The sequence below is a fragment of the Lycium barbarum genome, chromosome 9, assembly GCF_019175385.1.
Source record: "Lycium barbarum isolate Lr01 chromosome 9, ASM1917538v2, whole genome shotgun sequence".
NCBI lineage: Eukaryota > Viridiplantae > Streptophyta > Magnoliopsida > Solanales > Solanaceae > Lycium > Lycium barbarum.
In genome coordinates, this window is record NC_083345.1 from 14,624,143 (window position 1) to 14,643,334 (window position 19,192).

A 19,192-nucleotide genomic window follows, 5' to 3' on the forward strand; every position below is an offset into this window, starting at 1 on the left:
CATATGTTAGAATTATTTAGTCAAATTAGTTCCTAATTTGTAGCCTACAATTATGTTGTAAATCATGTATATCAACCCATTCAAGGGAACAGAATAATCAAGGAAAACATTCTCTTACACATAACTTTTTTTTCCCTTTACAAATTACAATCATTCAAGAGAAATTATGAAACAGGTGCTTGAGTCAAATTCAAGTGAAAAACGAGCTACCTTCTTAAATAATTTAGCATTACACAAACGCGGATCTTCGGGCACCGAAACACTTGGCCGTGGAACAATGACTCGTTCGCTTGGTGTAGTCTGGTTCGCTTGACATTCTGAAACAGTGCAAGTAATCAAAAAAATTACATCAGTATTAATGGGTTTTAAACTCAGTCAAAAAATAATAATTTTTTAAGAGCTTTCACCACCCTCACTCTCTCATTTTTCTGAATCAAAACCACTATCACTAATGCCATTTACAGAAAAACACACTAAAAGAAAAAGAACAACAATGGGTTTCCAAGAGGTTTTAATTTTGAGCAAAAATATTTATACGTAAAACTTATGGATTTATAGAGTGAAAATACTTTAAAGTTGTGTATATAAGCGTTGTAGGCCGCACCACAATCTCATTGTACGATTTTAAACTTTTCTTTTGGACGTTGTACCATCTTAGTTACTCCAATCAAATATTGTTCATATATTATTTTTTTGATTTTATTGTGGGAATGGTTTTTCAGGAACTCTCTTGTTGTGATAAAGTGTATTTGATATAGTTTAATAATTAAGACGAATTAGATATGTACTCTAATTCGGTCCATAGTAGTCGGCGTAGTATTACTTGTATAGTTCTTGCCCTTCGACTTGCTGTTATTTCTTGTACTGCGATTAGTGTATTCGTTTGTATATTGATTGTAGTTACTGCCTTTTATCTTATTTATCTGTGGTTTGTATATTGATTGTAGTTACTGCCTTTTATCTTATTTATCTGTGGTAGATAATGCATCTTTTTTCAGGATGTGTTATCATGGCTTTTTTCGCTCTCGTTATTCCCATTTAATAGTGTTTTGATCTACTTGTTCGTACCGAACCTTTTTTGTCAAACTTTCTCTTGAGCCGAGGATTTTTCAAAAACAGTCTCTCTACCTTTCAAGGTGAAGGTAAGGTCTACGTACATTTTACCCTCCCCAAACCCCACATTGTGGGATTTCACTAGGTATGTTGTTGTTGTAATTAGATACGTAGTCTTTTACACCATATTGTGTTACACCCCGCACTTTCAGAGCATGAGCATGCCACGTACATCACCGTAGTAATGGAATATCGGAGACGTCCCATGATGTTTTGGAAGGTACAAGCCATGGGAAGTATGTAACATTGAAGTAAAGGATGAATTAGGATCTCGTAAGTCGTAATCGGGAAAGACTATTTTGAAACACAATAACATGGCCATTATCAAGTATAATAAATGATAAATATCATGTATGGAGAGTTTCGGAAGATTTCGAGATCAAGCAAATTGAAGAAAATACGTTTGACGAAAATTTGAGAAATGTTGGCAGGATTTTGGGCAGATTTTTAGTCAACTTCGGGGGGGAATATCTCCTAGTATATTAGGAGTTTTAAGGTGTTTCCAAAGCCTAAAATGAATTTCGTCGAGTCTAGTTTCCAACTCAATAAACCGTTCATCGATACAATGTCGGAATAGAGAATTATGGACGTTACAAGTTATGCGGGCAGATCAGAAACAGCACTGCTACAGTGCTACAGTGATGCCGACTTTGGCACCCTATATAAGGGGCAAAACCCCTTTTTTTGGTCATAAAATCTCCCAAATATTCCAGAAAAATCAGCAACAAAATAATGCATATTTACCTCATAAAAGTGAGGATTTTGAGTAATTTCGAGTGACGGAATATTAATCGAGGTCTAGATAACGTGTAGTCGCGATTATAGTTTTGTCTTGCGTTGGAATTGGCTGGATTCAAAGTGAATATTGAAGATATTGCTGCTCTAGCAAGAATAAGGTACGAATCTCTTCTTATTAATATTGATTTCAGTGTATTTACGGAGATAGAGTTATGAAACGATCGTATAATGAACTATTGATGGAGAAATTGAATAAACATCATGTGGGATGTTTATGGAGCATCTTGGTGTTGATATTATTGTTGTTGATGTTGGTATTGTTGTTATTGTTGTTGGTTATTGGATTGTGATTTTGGGCTAGGCATATAAACAGGGGAGGTGCTGCCCGAATTTCGGCAGATTATAAATGGATTTATTTGTGAATCCTCTTAAATGTAGACTTGAGAACTCGGACGAATAAGTGTAGATAATTGGAGGCTGAACAGGTATGTTAAGGCTCGCCCCTTTCTTTCAAAGGCATGATTCCTATGATTATAATTCCATAAATATTTTCATGGCCTCCTTACTTTCAAGGTTAAATGTTTATGATCCCAAGTCATGATTCCTTTCCCGATAACCCGTAAATTTTTTCCAAAATGTCCTTATTTTTTCAAACTCGAGATTTATGATTTTGTAAGCTCTTATGACAGCAATGATGGGCATATTTTTTTTTATCATGATGCCAGTGATGCCAAAAGAATGAGAATATTTTCTTATGATGATTATGATGATGATTTTAATTCTAGAAATTCCAAAGCTTATGATGTTAATACTATTATGAGATTATTGAGATTATTTCATGATTTTCTCGATTTTATTCATTGTTGTTGATCTCACCTTATAATAATTGTTCCTTCAAGGTGAGATATAGCGATGATGATAATTCCATAATGAAAATCGGAGGTTACCAACCTTACGTCACTCCGAGGTATTTATAGCTTTTATTTGGCTCTCATGCATGCTTTATATATATATGTATTTTACTACACCGAGCCACGCTATAGTCGGCCGGGTACGGCACCTACTGTGCAACCACTGATCAGTTAGTATTACACACCGAGTCCCGAAAGAGCCGGGTACGTTCACTACTAAAAACATAGTGAAATTTGACCAAAATTTTCGACCACACGAGGTCGAAAAAGGCCAATTTTCGACCAAAATTTCGACCACAAGGCATGGTCGCTAACAACTAGGGTGAAATTTTTTTCAACCTCACGTGGTCGAAAATTTTCGACCTCACGCGATCGAAATAAATTTTCTACCTGAATTACGAAAATAAATTTTTCGACCACCTGAGGTCGAAAAAAGTTATTTTTATTTAAATATTAATAAAAAATTTCGACCGCGCGCGGTCGAAAATATTATTTTTATATAAATATTTTTTAAAAGTTTTCGACCTCTTGTGGTCGAAATATGAAAGAATATTAAAAAATCAGAATTTCGACCACATGAGGTCGAAATTTAGCAATATTGTTGCCAGATTTCGACCTCATGAGGTCGAAATTCAAAATGTTTCCCAGTTTTTTGACCTCACGCGGTCGAAATTCTAATTTCGGGGTACAATTTCGACCTCACTAGGTCGAAAATTATCAATATCTGGATTGATTTTCGACCTAATGCGGTCGAAAATCTGGAAAAAAAATTCCAGCATTCAGCTGCTTTTATAGCAGCCCACCAGCCAATCTCATTCATCAACCAAATCAACAATGCAATTCATCAACACATCCAATTCATCAAAGTACTTCTACAATCATAAACTACAACATTCTACAATCAAATTCAACCTCAAATTCCAATTTAAAGTACTTCTAATTCAAATTACAACTACATTGATACACTTAAACATCATAAACTTAAACAACCATAAACTACATTCTACAATCAAATTCACCTTCAAAGTACTTCTAATTCGAATTAAAACCGCATTCAAACACTTAAATATCATATACATATCCAAGAAAACATAGCAAAATTAGAATCCAAAAGTATACGAATCAAAAAGTCAGCACTGAGTGTTAGAGACATGATCTGAATCCTCCTCACTATCCTCATCCACAAAACCATGATCTACGTTGGCCTGTGACCTACGTCGTCTACATGGGAAGGTCGTCTACGTTACCCCAATTATCACACACCATCTACACAATAAAAAAAAAAGGTTAGAAAAAATGTTGAACGAGACATACATACTAGTACAGAGAAGACCAAAACAGCTTAATTTGTATACCAACTGTATCAGTTATAAAAACTTAGTGAGATATAGGAGCAACATGAATTTGGAACAATCGTAAATGTAGATAATGACACAACCAATCCCAAGGGAGAAGGGGACAGGGAGGATCATGCTTGAAATAAAAACCCAATGCAGTTTCTTCAATATTTAGTTATACACATATCTTTTTACAATTTTTAAAATTCCCAGGTTTTAGGTCTTATGTTTCATTATCATATAGCTAGATCAGGACAAATTTGCATTAGCTTTATAGTCCCATAGGTGGTGTAAAGACCACTTGCTCAGCTATACTAATCTTCCTTGAAGTTTATCAAACACAACTTTCTAACTATGTCCCATAAGTTAAACTAATCAGCACATGAAAGTTTTAAACAAACAGAGTACCAATCCAACATCATGACTTACAAAATCATGCTAAAATAATTTAAATAACTAAGCTGACCAGCATAGATTAAGCACACCATACCATAGTTCCTTAACTACGTCATTTAAGTTAAACTAATCAATATAGGGATGAGTTAATGTAACGACCCTTGACTCATTGATTCGATAACCAACAAGGTCAAATTTTGGAGCTAGCAAATGATTAGGAGAACATGGATTGTTTTTCAAATCATCAGACATGGATTGTATTTCAAATCATCAGCTGTTAAAAGGAAAAAATACACTAGCGGGTCAAACAGAGAAATCATTTGAGTTAAGAACAACATTTCTTACAGTTCAGATGCTTTGATGAACAAGATTAATTGGAATTTCAACCTAAATAAAACCCATACAAATTAAAAGAAAACAACATAGTCCCTTCAACATCCATAGACTTATAGCAATCTATGATTATTATTTTTCCACCAAAGCTGGAGCTTTTGCAGCACACTTAGTTAGCAAAATAAAATGTCATAAACAAGTTTTTATCACCATGACCAAATTAGCCCAATGGCATAAAGTATCCCCTGATAACAATGAGGAATAATACCCTTTAAATCAAATTTCATACAGATAAAAAAAAATATATATATATATATATCAAGAAATGCAGATCAAACAATGTTGTACTTTAATAACAAACATAACAAGAAATAATCCAATAGTGCCATTTATTAAATAACTCCAATCAGATCAGATACTTGCGTTGCTTATCAATCAACTTGTAAATCCTCAATGACAATAAAAAGAACTCAAATTCAAACAGATCAAGAAACCAGCGATTTGCCAACCCAATCTCGATTTTTCTCCTAAAAAATAACAAGTATAAAAGCAACACTTCACTTTTCTTCTATTGCTATATTACTTCAACTTGACTAAAAAAAAATTCAAACTTTTCAAAAACCAAGATCTGGTAAGCAAATGAACTGAAAAATCCCTTTATTTTCTGTACTAAATAACCAGTCCAATTTCTCGTGGAAAATTAATGAAAAATCGGAAAGGTTTAAAGATTTCAAGAAATGCTCTAATGAAAGAGCAAAAGAATGTGTTTTTTTTCGTTTGAAGTTTTTTTTTTTCCTTCTTCTTTGGTTTTTCTTTTCTTTTCCTTTACCAAAAAGCAAACAAAGAAATATTATCTAAATCATCTAATGCCTAAAACAAACATTGAACAATCAATAAAGTTAACAAATCTTCTAATTAAACTACAACTATACAAAGTAATGCAACTAATAATGATAAAATGAGATTGAAAAAAAAAAAAAAAAAAAGGACTAACCCAGCTCACTGTTCAGTCGGCGGCGGCTGGTGGCTACTCCAGTGGTTTAACTAGACGGCGTCGCCTACTTGGACAATGCCGGTGTTGGTGGGGTGGTGGGAATTTTGGGGGAAATGAGTTTAGAGAGGGTAAATATTTTTGAAAGAGAAGAGGAAGTTTTGGGGGGAGATTGAAATATTTTCATCTGTCTGTGCGGGTGTATTATTTTATTGAACTTTTTCGACCGCATGTGGTCGAAAAAATTAAGCTAGATTTGAATTAATTTTTTCGACCTCATGCGGTCGAAATTTGATTATTTTTTTTAATTTTTTAATTAATTATTTTATATTTATATAATTTACTTTTGTGCAAAATGATTTTTTTTCATTTATTATTTGTACAAAAAAAAAATTCATATTTTCCCATAAAAAAAACGACCCCATGTGGTCAAAATCCTAAAGAAAATTTAAAAAAAAAAATGAAAATTTCGACCTCATGTGGTCGATTTTTTTTCCACCAAAATGTGAGGTCGAAATTTTTTGGTCAAAAAATCCCCCTTTTTTAGTAGTGGTTACACACCGAGTCCTAAAAAGGCCGGGTACGTTATGATGATGATATTATATATATGTATGTAAGAAAAGTTTTTTTAAAGGCTAAGCATGCATGGCATCCGCCTTATGAGGCATCCAGATGTACAGGTTATCTCTTTTATTCCATGTTACCTTTCATGTCTATATTATGTTGTTATTCATGCCTTACATACCCAGTACATTATTCGTACTGACGTCCCTTCTTGTAGACGTTGCACTCATGCCTGCAGGTAGGTAAGAAGACGGATCAGACCCGTAGGTGTTCTATCAGTGGATTCTCAGGAGCACTCCACTTACTTCGGAGCTGCAGTCTATTTGGTATTGTCCTTATGATCATTTGTATTCTATGTAGAGGCTCGTAGACGTGTGTGTACAGTTAGATGTTGTATAGCTCCATCGGTTCATAATGTTGTATAATATATTAGTGGCCTTGTCGGCCTTATCTTGAGCTTTTGATACTTTTGTGCTAGCCTTGTCGGCTTTATGATATATGTTATGTTGTGGCGACCTTGTCGGTCCGCATATGAACATATGTGCTGAATGATTGGAGATTCCTATGTTGGGCCTTTTCTGCATGCAGGTGTTCTTTGAGTTATGGTTTATAATGTTCAAAGTAACGGATAAGTCAGGTGGTTCCCGACCTACGGGTCGGAGCCCGTCATACTCCTGGTAGGGGTGTGACATATTGGCACCCATAAAATAGTTGTGATACTAATTAGTATTAGTACTTATTAATTATTCAGATTCATCATTGATCTAGTGTTCCACTAATTAGTTAATCCCTCCGTTTCAATTTAAATGTCTTAGTTTGACTTGATACAAAGTTTAAGAAATAAAAGGAGACTTTTGAATCTTGTCTCCTAAATTAAAGATGTGTTTGTACTAAAATATCGTAATCCTGTGGTTTTAAACTTGTCATGTAGGATGTTTGAATTGTCAACTTATTAAATATAGAAAAAAAAAATTGTGGCAGACCAGAAAGGAAAGCAAGACACTTAAAATGGGACGGAGGAAGTATTATTATCACTTGTTTATCAAAACAATGTTCTCTCGTGCTGGTTATAATCTTCCCCCTTACATTAGTATTTCTTAGTTTGTAGAGTAGTATTTATTTTATTGATAGGGTCACAGGGCATTTCGACCAAAACATTCGTTAAGTGGTAATTCTATTTCCGGTTTGCCTGTTTCAACTGCCTCAATAGTTATAGTAACTTTTTTTGTGTCTCATTTTATGCGATAGTCTTTCTTTTTTCAAGTTGTTTTGAGAGGAATTACACATTTTTACATTTCAAAACCATCTACTTTAGTATTCTTGATTCTGTTATGGACATGATTTAGGCCTCATTAATTTATACTTCATTATGAGGTCTGAATTTTAATACGTCACATCTCAGTTATTAAGTCATTTATTTTTTAGATCTAAATTTTAATTATTTAGATCTCAGTTATAAGTGCATTTTCTTATAATTATTCAACGAGTCGAATAGATCCGAATAATTAAGATTTACAACAAAATCTTAATATCAATAAAATATGTATTTAAGGATTCATGTAAAAGAAAATTACTTTTCACTACTGCTCCATACACTCTCATCGCTTGTCATCGTCGTTAGTCACCATTATCAACTATTACCACCCTCCTAATCAGTAACGATGACCACCGTCACCGATTACCACGATAAGTTATCACCGCCACTACCAACATTTACAATCATCACCGTCAACCGCCAACCGCCAACCGCCATCAACCATATACTGTGTACGTCAATCATATCACCATTATAAGTAATCTCCATCATCATTAGCTACCACAATTATTAGTCGTCACCATTACCATTAATCCATGTTATCAGCCACCATCATCACTAGTTACAACGTACCCACAATATCAGCCAACACAACCACCCCTAATCAACAGGTACAACCACCACTATTAGCAATTGACACCACAACCACTATATATGCTTTTTTAAGAATTATAGTATTAGAATAATTAGTACTTTGTACGAATTTTATATTTATTAATTTTCAAATAAAGACAAGTTTCATGATGTTGAGAAAACAAACAATCTTAATTACGTAATATTCAAATTTTAATATAATATCTTAATATCCAGACATTTTAATCTAAATATCTAGATATAAGTACTTAGATTCATACATTTTAATCTTAATAAAAACAAATGAGGCCTTAGTGAAATAATCCACTTGATAAAAAAAATTACAAACTTTAAATTAATAGACAGAAATAAATTGTACTTAATTGTTAATAGTAAGGATAGTTTGGGTATTCTTGTATGTATTTAGCTCATGCATAAAAATATAATTTCTCAAAGGAGTATTTGGTTTTTCTTTTGCATTGAGAAAGGCTGAGAAGACAGAGAGAAATATGAATAACTTTGTCCTCTGCAACCATATTTCCTTTTCAATTGTATAAAAAAAAAATGACTCCAGCATGTCTTAAGTCAATGAGACTGAAATTGGCGAAACAAAAACGGAAAGAAACAATGCCTGTTTTTAGACTTCTCAGTAGCTTTCACCAAAATGCGGACTACTTACTGTAGGCTGCAGCATATGCATGGTAGGTAATTCGTGTTGGAAGTTGTTTTAAATATTATAATTAAATGGTAGTTGCACATTGCATGCAGATGCCAAAACATATTTTTTCTAAAATACTACACTAATGTAATTTTTACGTCATGTTTCCAATTATTAATTACTAAGCATTAGTAATTAATAACATCTTTAATTATATATCAATTATAGTAGTTGGAAAAATTATTTGCTCACGTTATCTATGCTCCCTGGACATCACTTGTGGGATTGCATTAGCTATATTGTCGCTGTTGTATCAGGTGAAAAATTCTCTTCTTCCTTTTCTTTCTTTTTGTTCAAATCTTCCATGGTTATGGTGGAAAGGTGATATTATGGTTGGATGTTCGGATGCAGTGAGTCTTGTGATTTTCGGGTTATTCCATTTTTTTTTTTAAGTTTTCACTTACGAAACTTAATTATGTTTTTATGTACACAATTAAATTTTTATAACTTAGCATTAATTTTTTTTTTTCAAATATCAATCAATTTATGTCCAAATGTTAGTGAGTCAAGCCGGACTAATGAGCAATAGACCTAATTAGATGTGGCTGATGCTTAGTAAATGGTAGTAACATACTGCATTAGAAATGCAGATGCCAAAATATATTATTTCTAAAATACTACACTTATGTAATTTTTACGTAACGTTACCAATATTAAGTATTTATGGTTGGCCGTGGAAGGGTCCTAAATGCATTGCTTTGGTCTGTGGAAGAAAAAAAAAAAGCCTTGGCCTTTGATTCAAAAAAGATTTTTTGAATTGTTTATCCTTTTTCTCCTAAACAAATTTTTGAATCCTTATTAAACCAAAGTTTCAGTCTCTGAAAAGAATACTGATTCTCATAAATGAGCGCATACGAATTTTGTCATATAGTTGCAAAGTTGTCATGTTGTGTTTGCAGGCTAGGCACTAAGCCCGTCAACCGGTCCGGTTTAACCGGTTCAAACCGGTAACCGGACCGGTAAAACCTGAACCGGAACCGGTTGGACCGGTTAACCGGTTCCAATTAATCGTATATTTCTTACCGGTCCGATTTCGATTTTTTTGAAATCGGAACCGGACCGGTTAAACCGGTGATTTTTTTTTTTTTTTAATATAGCCGTTGGGCTGTCCATTATTGGACCGTTGGCAACGGTCCATTTGCAAAAATGGCCTTTGCCAAACGGCCATAAACTCATTTTTTGCCCCCCAACCCCCCAAACTTTTTTTTAACACTTTAACCCATCTCTCACCCTTATATAAACCCTTCTTCATTTTCATTTTCATCCACACCAATTCACTCTTCTCTTTCTCTCAAATCTCAATCTCTCAATTATAGTTACTTTGCAATAATTAGTCACTTTAAATTTCTCTCAAATAAATATTGTAAAGTCTTATTATAGTTTCAATTATTAATTTTGCAATTATAATATTGTTGGTGGAGTTAGTGATTTTGCAACAATCCGAAGTAGCTTTGGTGAATTTGCAATTCTACCCGCCTTCACTTTGTTGGAAATTAATCCGGCAATTTGGTACCTTTGTTCCAACTCTATCTTTATTTTTCGCAATTTAATTCTAGCAATTTAATTTGTTACAATTTATTTTCTTGTGATTTATTTGAGTGTGATTTAAATTAATTCTATTTAATAATGGCAAAGAGATTTAGACGTGGTGCCGGTAGTAGTAGTGGTATTGTTAGGGGTGGGCTTAATAAGGATACATTTGTGGAAGAAACACCTAATTTAGATATTGATGTTGGTGGAAATAATCCACTTTTAGGTTATGAGGCAATGCAACAACATTTTACCGACACTTTTAATGAAATTGATGATGATGATGATGATGAAACACAACCCCTCGAAAATCCCATAGGAGATACATGTCCTGCACAATCACATACACAAGACAAACCGCCTAGAACTCGTAAGCCAACCGCTAAAATTTCGAAATTTATGACTAAGGATAGAGAAAACCAAACAGTTACATGTACCCTATGTGGACAAGTATTTGCTTTTAGGCAAGGAACTAGTAAGGATGATGGAACGGGTACACTAAATGGTCATATGAGAAAGAAACATATGGATGTTTGGGGAGAGCAAACGAGTTCAAATGTGGGGGGGTATTCAAATGACGATAGACCCACGAACCGGTAGAAATTTTAAGTATGACAAGAAAAAAGAGCGTGTAGAAATAGCTAAAATGGTAGCTTATGATTGTTTACCATTTTCCTTTCCTTTGGGTTTGGGGTTTGTTAATTATATTCAACGTTGTTATAATCCGTTATTTGAGGGTATTCCTAGAAGTACTTGTAGAGCGGATGTTATAGATTTGTATAAAAAAATATAGATTTTATTTGCGCCATGTATTTAATTCTTTAAATTGTAATGTTTCTCTTACCGCTGATTTGGGTCTCAGTCTTAACAAGATAGATTTTTTTGCTATTACATGTCATTGGGTTGATGACAATTGGGTTATGCAAAAAAGAATTATAGTTTTTTTATATGACGAAGGAAAAGGTCGTCACGATGGAAAAATTTTAGCGGATTCAATGTCTACTATTATGAGATTTTTTAATATTTATAGAAAAACACTTTGTATTGCTTTAGATAATACTTCTAATAATACAAAAGCGATTGGTCTTTTAAAAAGAGAATTAAACCCTCCGCTAAAAAATATTTTTCATGTGAGATGTAGTTGTCACATTTTAAATTTAATTGTTAAAGATGGTCTTGTGTGTTTTGACGATTCTATTCAAAAAGTTAGAGATGCGGTTGTGTTTCTTTTTTGTAATGCTAATAGGGAAATACTTAGAGATTTTAAGAATGCTTGTGTGGAAAATAACCTTAGACCTAGAAAAATTTAAGTAGAAATTGGGACTAGGTGGAACTACACTTACATTATGCTACAACAAGCATATGACTATAGGATTCTCATACAACAAGTTCACAACAAATATAATATTAATAGTGATGATTGGTTAAATTTTACGCATTGGGAAGATGTTAAAGAATGTGTTGAACTCTTCAAAATTTTTTATAATGCAACTCTTGCTTTTTCTAGACAATTCTATCCCACGGTAATCAGAATTTTAGCCTACTTAGCGGAAATAGCTAGAGTTTTACAAGAGTATAAATATAAACCCGGTTATCAAGTGGCTATTTTTGAAATGATAATCAAATTTAAGAAGTATTTTTTTCCCATCCCAACTTTATTTATATTGGGTTCTCTTTTAAATCCTTGTTTAAAAGTGTCTTATACTAAAGCATTGGTTGGTCAAATTTAAATATTTTTAGAAATTGAAGAGGGAGTTCAACCATCTTTAGCTGAAGCCGAAATCGCTATTGATGACGAGTTTAGAAAAGTTTTTACTCATTATTTTAATTTGGAAGAACGTGCTACACTCGTTGCTCCACGCCCTACTACTTCTCAAAGTAGCAAAAAGGGCTTGTCGGGTTTGTCGCATTTAAAAGTTTTACATTCACAGCCAACTTCTTCTTGTAGTGCAAACTTTGATGAATATAACTTTTATTTGATGCAGCCAAATGTGGATATCAAGGAACTGGATGAATTGGACGTCTTAGCATGGTGGAAGAAGTACAAGACAAGTCATCCAATACTCTCACGAATGGCTCGAGATATCCTTACGGTTCAAGTATCAACTGTGGCTTCGGAGAGCGCATTTAGTCAAGGAAGATAGCAAATTGGAGACCATGGACATTCATTATCCGGCTTTAGCTTGCAAGTACTAGTGTGCATTTGCGATTGGATTAGATCGGAGCGACGCAACCAAAACTTAGAAGCGGAGGAAGGCGAAGAGGAAGAAATTGAAGATTTGATAGCAAGTGGACCGGCCAAATGGAAGACTTTGAAGATATCTCCATGGCCGAATATGATATGGGGGAAATTAACGAAATGATTGAGAATTGGTGATTTTATTATTCTACTATTTCTTTACAAGTTACAACTCATGTATTATTTGCAAGTTAAAAAAACTACAACTTGCAAATAAATGTTATCCAAAAATGAATAAAATATATGGCTCATTGACCTTTCTTTTATTTAGTTGTGTTCATATTTTTACTTATATTAAGTTAGGAATATACCTAAAATATACTAAGAATATACTTATGATATACATCTACTTAATTTAAAAACTAGAAAGTTATATACTTGAAAAATAACTAAAATATACTAAGAATATAGTTATAATATATAGTATACATATAACTTAAACATATATATATATATATATATATATATATATATATATATATATATATATATAACTTAAACATATATCTATATATATATATAAGTTATATAACCTAAGTATATTGATATATATAAATATATTCTTACTATATTTTAGGTATATGTAGTATAACACTATAACTTAAGCATATAACTTAATATATATATATATATATATATATATATATATATATATATATATATATATATATATATACACACACGTATATGCTCTATTTCTGACTTGCTGTTAGCCTGTTAGTTAGTAAATATTTAAACTTTACTTATAAACTTATATAACATATGTAAATACACCTAAAATATACTAATAAATACTATAATATATATATATATATATATATATAATACAAAAACAAAAAAGGGGTTTTGGACTGTTTGAACCGGACTGGTTCCGGTTTCGGATTTGTAACCGATAAATCAGAACCGGTGACCGGTTTCAATTTTTTAACCGAAAACCGGCCAGTTCCGTAACTGATTACCGGTCCGGTCCGGTTTGAACCGGTTGACGGGTTTACTGGACACTGGTTCAACTGGCTGTAAAAAGGGGTTCCTATTTCTTTTTGGCTTTTCAATTATTTTTTTTTAAACTTTAAAAAGGAAACCTTTTCACTCAGACGATATAAGTTGGTTTTCCCATCAAGATTAGTATATTTTTACTTCTTAAAGAATTTTTAACTTTTTTTTTTTGGGTTGCAGGCTTGAGCTGAAGAAACTTTTCAAACATTTTCTAATTTCTACATCTTTTTTTCTTACCTTTTTTATATGAAGATTCTTGCATAAAAATTGATAGATTATATAAATATTAGAGAGAATATTTTGTAATCTCCTATTTTAGGTTAGAATATTTTGTATATTTTGTAATCTCCTATTTTAGGTTAAGATATTTTGTATATTAACCAATTCAAGGAATGAAAGGAAACAACTGGTATCAGAGCCAAACATTGGTTAGTTTCACAAAATTGAAAACAAAAACAAAGATTATTTATGCCTTGTACAACTAGCATTAATTATGTGAGACTCTTTTTGTCTAACTAAGACAATAGAATCAAGCACAATCAGTGATATAAAACATGAAATAAAGTTTTTTCACAAAATTGGAATATAAGACCTGAGTAAGCGTATGAAAGTTGAAACCTGCAGATGCTTTAATTGTCACACTTGGAAATTTTGGGATTCCCCGCCTTAAGTCTTTCTGTCCCTTGATGATTTTTTGAGTACTCAAGACTCAAAGAGGGAGTGTGTCTTTGTTTAAAATGTGAATATAATAAATAAATTAAAATGTCATTCTCATGGACTAATAAATACACGTAATGACTATTTAATACTCCATATTACTTAATCTTTCTAATTTTATGCGATAGTGTTTGACTGTGTATGAAGTGTAAGATAAAAATAAAAACTTTCAAAATTGTGATTTAAGCGAGTCATAGATATTTGTGTAGTCATATCATCCAATTAAGATAAAACGATAAGATAAATAAAGTTACATTGTCTCTAAATATAAAAATATGTTACTCCCTTCAATCATATTATTTGTCGTAATTTTTAATCAATAGTTGTATCAAATTATTTGTCATTTTAGAAGTTCAAAATAAAATTACTTTTTTTTTATCCGTTTAACCTTGGTAGTAATTGTTCTTGAAGACTACAAACACTTCAAGATGGCACATAATAGATTAAATATTCACTAAAGAGAGATTATATATTAAAACATAAATAAGGGTAAATTCATCAAAAGTCCCTCCTAGTTAATATGTTCTTAAGGGACATATAAAAGAGAAACACGACAAATAATATGAGACGAAGGGAATTATTTTTTTAGACAGATTTAAAAAATGCATTACATAAATTGGGACTGAAAATTATTTATACTACATACATACATGCATAGTAACAAATACTCTTGATGACTGTTTCATATATACGTGTTCTAATATTGCTGCTAGTGCTAGTTACTACTATAACTAGTGAATTTGTTCGCGCCTCGCGCGGTTATAAAATACCTTGTAAATTTTATCAAACAATTTTTGTAAAATGCCGAGTGCTAAAAATATCTAAAGACTCTTTAAGTGTTCAATTTTAATATATCAAATTTCGAGTTTTAATTCAGCTTATTATTAGTACTTAATTTTTATGTGTTTTGTAATTTTGAACAATCTAAAAGTCTTCGGCCTTTTGAAGATGTTTTTTGCATCGTGAAACTACTCTCTTTATTTTTATAAAGAAAGGAACATTTTGATTTTAAAAAGTTCAAATTTATATGCGCGCGCGGGTGTGTGTATATATATATATATATATATATATATATATACACACACACACACACACTTTTATATCTAAAATATATATAAGCTTATATGTTTAAAAAAATATTAAGCTATATAAGCTTATATGTTTAAAAAGAGTATTAAGCCTATACATATATCTAATAAGTTTTTAAAATAGAATATATTCTTCCTTTGTTTTTAATTATTTATTTTTTCCTTTAAGCAGAGAGTTAAATTTTTATGGTTTCATCCTACAAAGGTAAATGTATACACTGTATTTACCTCAAATAAATTTATGCAAAACATATTAAAAACATGAAAAATATATTATATGTTTAATAAATACACCATTATATAGTCGAAGACTAAAAAATCAAACAATAAGGCCGAATATTACAATATATTCGAAAGAAAGAACACGAACGTTAGTAAACATACTCCGAAAACCTCAAATTAGTATTGTCTTTACATTTTTATGATATACCGCTCCTTTGTTTCATTTGCGGAGTATTGAATTCCTTTTGAATCCTAAGAAATAAAAAGTAAAGCAAAGTGGAGGTGTACTTTAGTACCTAAGCCTATTTTAGGCATAACATAAGGAGAAAAAAGGGAAGATAATTAAAAAAAGAGATGATAGAAGCAGTGAGGAAAGATATACATATATATTGTAAGAAAAACTGTGTATCTTTATATTTTCTACATTTTCTTGTTGGTTTGTAACCCATGTTTGTGTATCTAGCCCACCTACAATATGGGCATTTCATGGAATCTAAAATAATTAAATGAAAGGGTGAAACACACTCTCTAAAATCTTTGACCATCAATCTTGGCCTGCACTGCCACTTCTATTTTGTTTTAATAAAAAATGCTTCTTATAGACGAGGCAACATTTTTTCTTTGCATCATTATCATTAGTTATTTCATCTACTCTCCCTCGTAAAATAATTCATAATTTATATATATATTATTTATGTGAGATTGTTCAATGGTGATCCAACATTATTTGCTGAATGTTATACAAAGCAATTAAAAGCTACCAAATTAGCTAGTTTTAATACATGAATAACTCTTACCTAACATGCAACCAAACAACCTCTTAGGGTTCCCATTATTACTCCCACATGAAAACACCAGTCGAATTACAGCCCGATTTGCTAATTCATTAAGAAAGTGGATCAATCCATCAACATGTACTAATTTACATACAAGAACATTATACTAAAAAGAATATCGAAGGAAAACGAAAAATAGAGGTGAAGTTTGAAGCTTTACAGATGGGACAAACGACTTTGAGATCAACAACCTGGGCTTCAAGTTGAGACCCTTTGTGCTTCGAATTCTTCTCGGCCATCTTTTTCGCCGAGCTTCGATCTTTTGTGTGTGTGAGTGAGTGAGTGAGTTATGACGCAGCTCCATTGATCCACCTTCTTTATCTTATAATTTGTCAATTACATGAAAAATTTGGAGCAATAAAATTGGTTGCATGACCAGCTAGCGAAGTTCATAATTTGTAGAAGAAGAAATAAGAAGGCAAAAATAATAGTAATTGGCTCATAACTTCTTATAGTTAATGGTAATTAACTGTTACGCAGAAAACTTTTCATTTTCTATACTTCATTACATTCTCATTGAATACTATCATATAGCTAATAAATATAAAATTAATCCCATAGTATTAAAAGTCGTCATATTTTTGCATCATGAGAAGGACTTACTAATATACAGCAAGCGACAATTTTTTTGCGCACGATGACACGAACCTTTCTTTATTGCATTATTAAATGCACAGCCGAAACTGCAATTGAGAAATGAGAAAGTTGGGAGAAAAAACAGGAAGTGGAGTATTAATTATTGAGCCATTTAGGAGGAAAAAATAAAATAACAAATTAGAGAAAAACCAGAAAAGGGTGAAAAAAGATAAATATGATTCTAGGTCATAGAGAGGTGTTACATCACCTTGTCTATTCCTAACTTTATATTATATATAGATTACTAAGGGTCGGTTTGTTTGTAGAAATAAGTATTCAAAGATGGTAATATATGGATTAGTAACGCAGTGAGTGCAATATAAATAAAATTTAGTATGATACGTTATAAATTATTATAATATGTATAATTTGAAATATCTTTATACTTCGTACGTAAACTAAACAAAAGTATGCTTATTATTACGACGGGTAGTTTTGTCCTTTTTAGTGTTTATAATTTGTCCATTACTAATATTTTCATTCTTATTTTACCTTCTGTCATGTATAAAATAATATAATAAAATATTGTATAATTTATGCTGGTATTGTTCATGAGAAAAATAAAAGTCTTAATGCATATGCAGCCCCTTAAACTTGTCCTTTTTTTTCATTTTGACATCTCAACTAAGTATTATTCCTATTGAACCCCTGAACTCATCCTCAAGTGTGTCTATCAAATTCTCTAAATCTGATTTTTATTAGAAGCAAAAAATAAATTATGGTAATGAAGGTAAATTAATATTTTAGACGTGTGGTAAGCTATTCTTTAGGTCATGGATGTGTCGGTTTCTACTGGTTCTGCTCTTTCACTGTTAGCTTAATTAAGAGCCTACTCTTTTTCCCCCTCTCAATTGCTGCTAATCTTAGCTAAAAAATGGTATAATTAAATTATAATATATATTAGCATGTTGATATATTAAAGATAGTGTTGAGTATGTAAATATTTAGTCATATATTTTGTAATCTTCTATTTTATGATAGCATATGTTAGAATCCATTGGTCAAATTAATTCCTAATTTGTAGCCTACAATTATGTTGTACATGATGTATATTAACATATGGAATGAATGAGAATAGACACGGCAAATATTCTCTTACATGGTATCAGACTAGGTTTCTCCTAAAACCCTAGCAACCAAAACCCTAGCCGCCGACCACCTAAACCCTAGCCGCCGACAATTTTTTTGTCTTCCTTCTCTTCGGCCCTTCCTCCTCCTCTTCTCCATGACTAACACGTCCAAGTTGCACCCTGCGACTACAGTAACCAATATCAAATCATGCATTCCTATTGTTCTTGACTATGAAGGAAGCCAATACAACAACTGGCTACCCTCTTCAAGCTCCATTGCCGAGCAAACTTGGTGATCGACCACATACTACCTGTTATACCCCATTTTAACCGGGTTAAAGTAAGAGTACAACATATTGGTGATTCCTATTTATTTTGTTTTAAGGAGTCGCCACCTAATTAATTTAACGGTGAATTAGGACACCTAAATGTTAACTAAGGTAAAGTTAAAACTAAACCTCCGTTAATAGTCTGCTTAACCAATGTGATTCTAGGTAAGGGCTCTATATTATCCTAAAGGAAAGGGGTTAGGCATCCTTTAGAATCCGCTAACTACGGTTATCCGACCAAACTTAGGTTAATTAATTAGGACTAAAGATGCAAATATAATATTTAAAATTAAAGAAAATAGCTTATAAATACTGCTAAAGTTTTAAAGAAAATATAAAATGTTGCTTAAGATGAGGTTTAGAGAAAATATAATGATTTGCATAAAAGAAGATTTTAAATGCCATTTCGAATAAAACTTATGAAAATTGCTAAAGCTCTAAATAATGATGCTTTTTAAAATAAGATTTGTATAGAATATATAAATAGAAGAAAACCCGGGTTTGTGCAGCGTTTTAATAAATATTTGAAACAACTCAAAT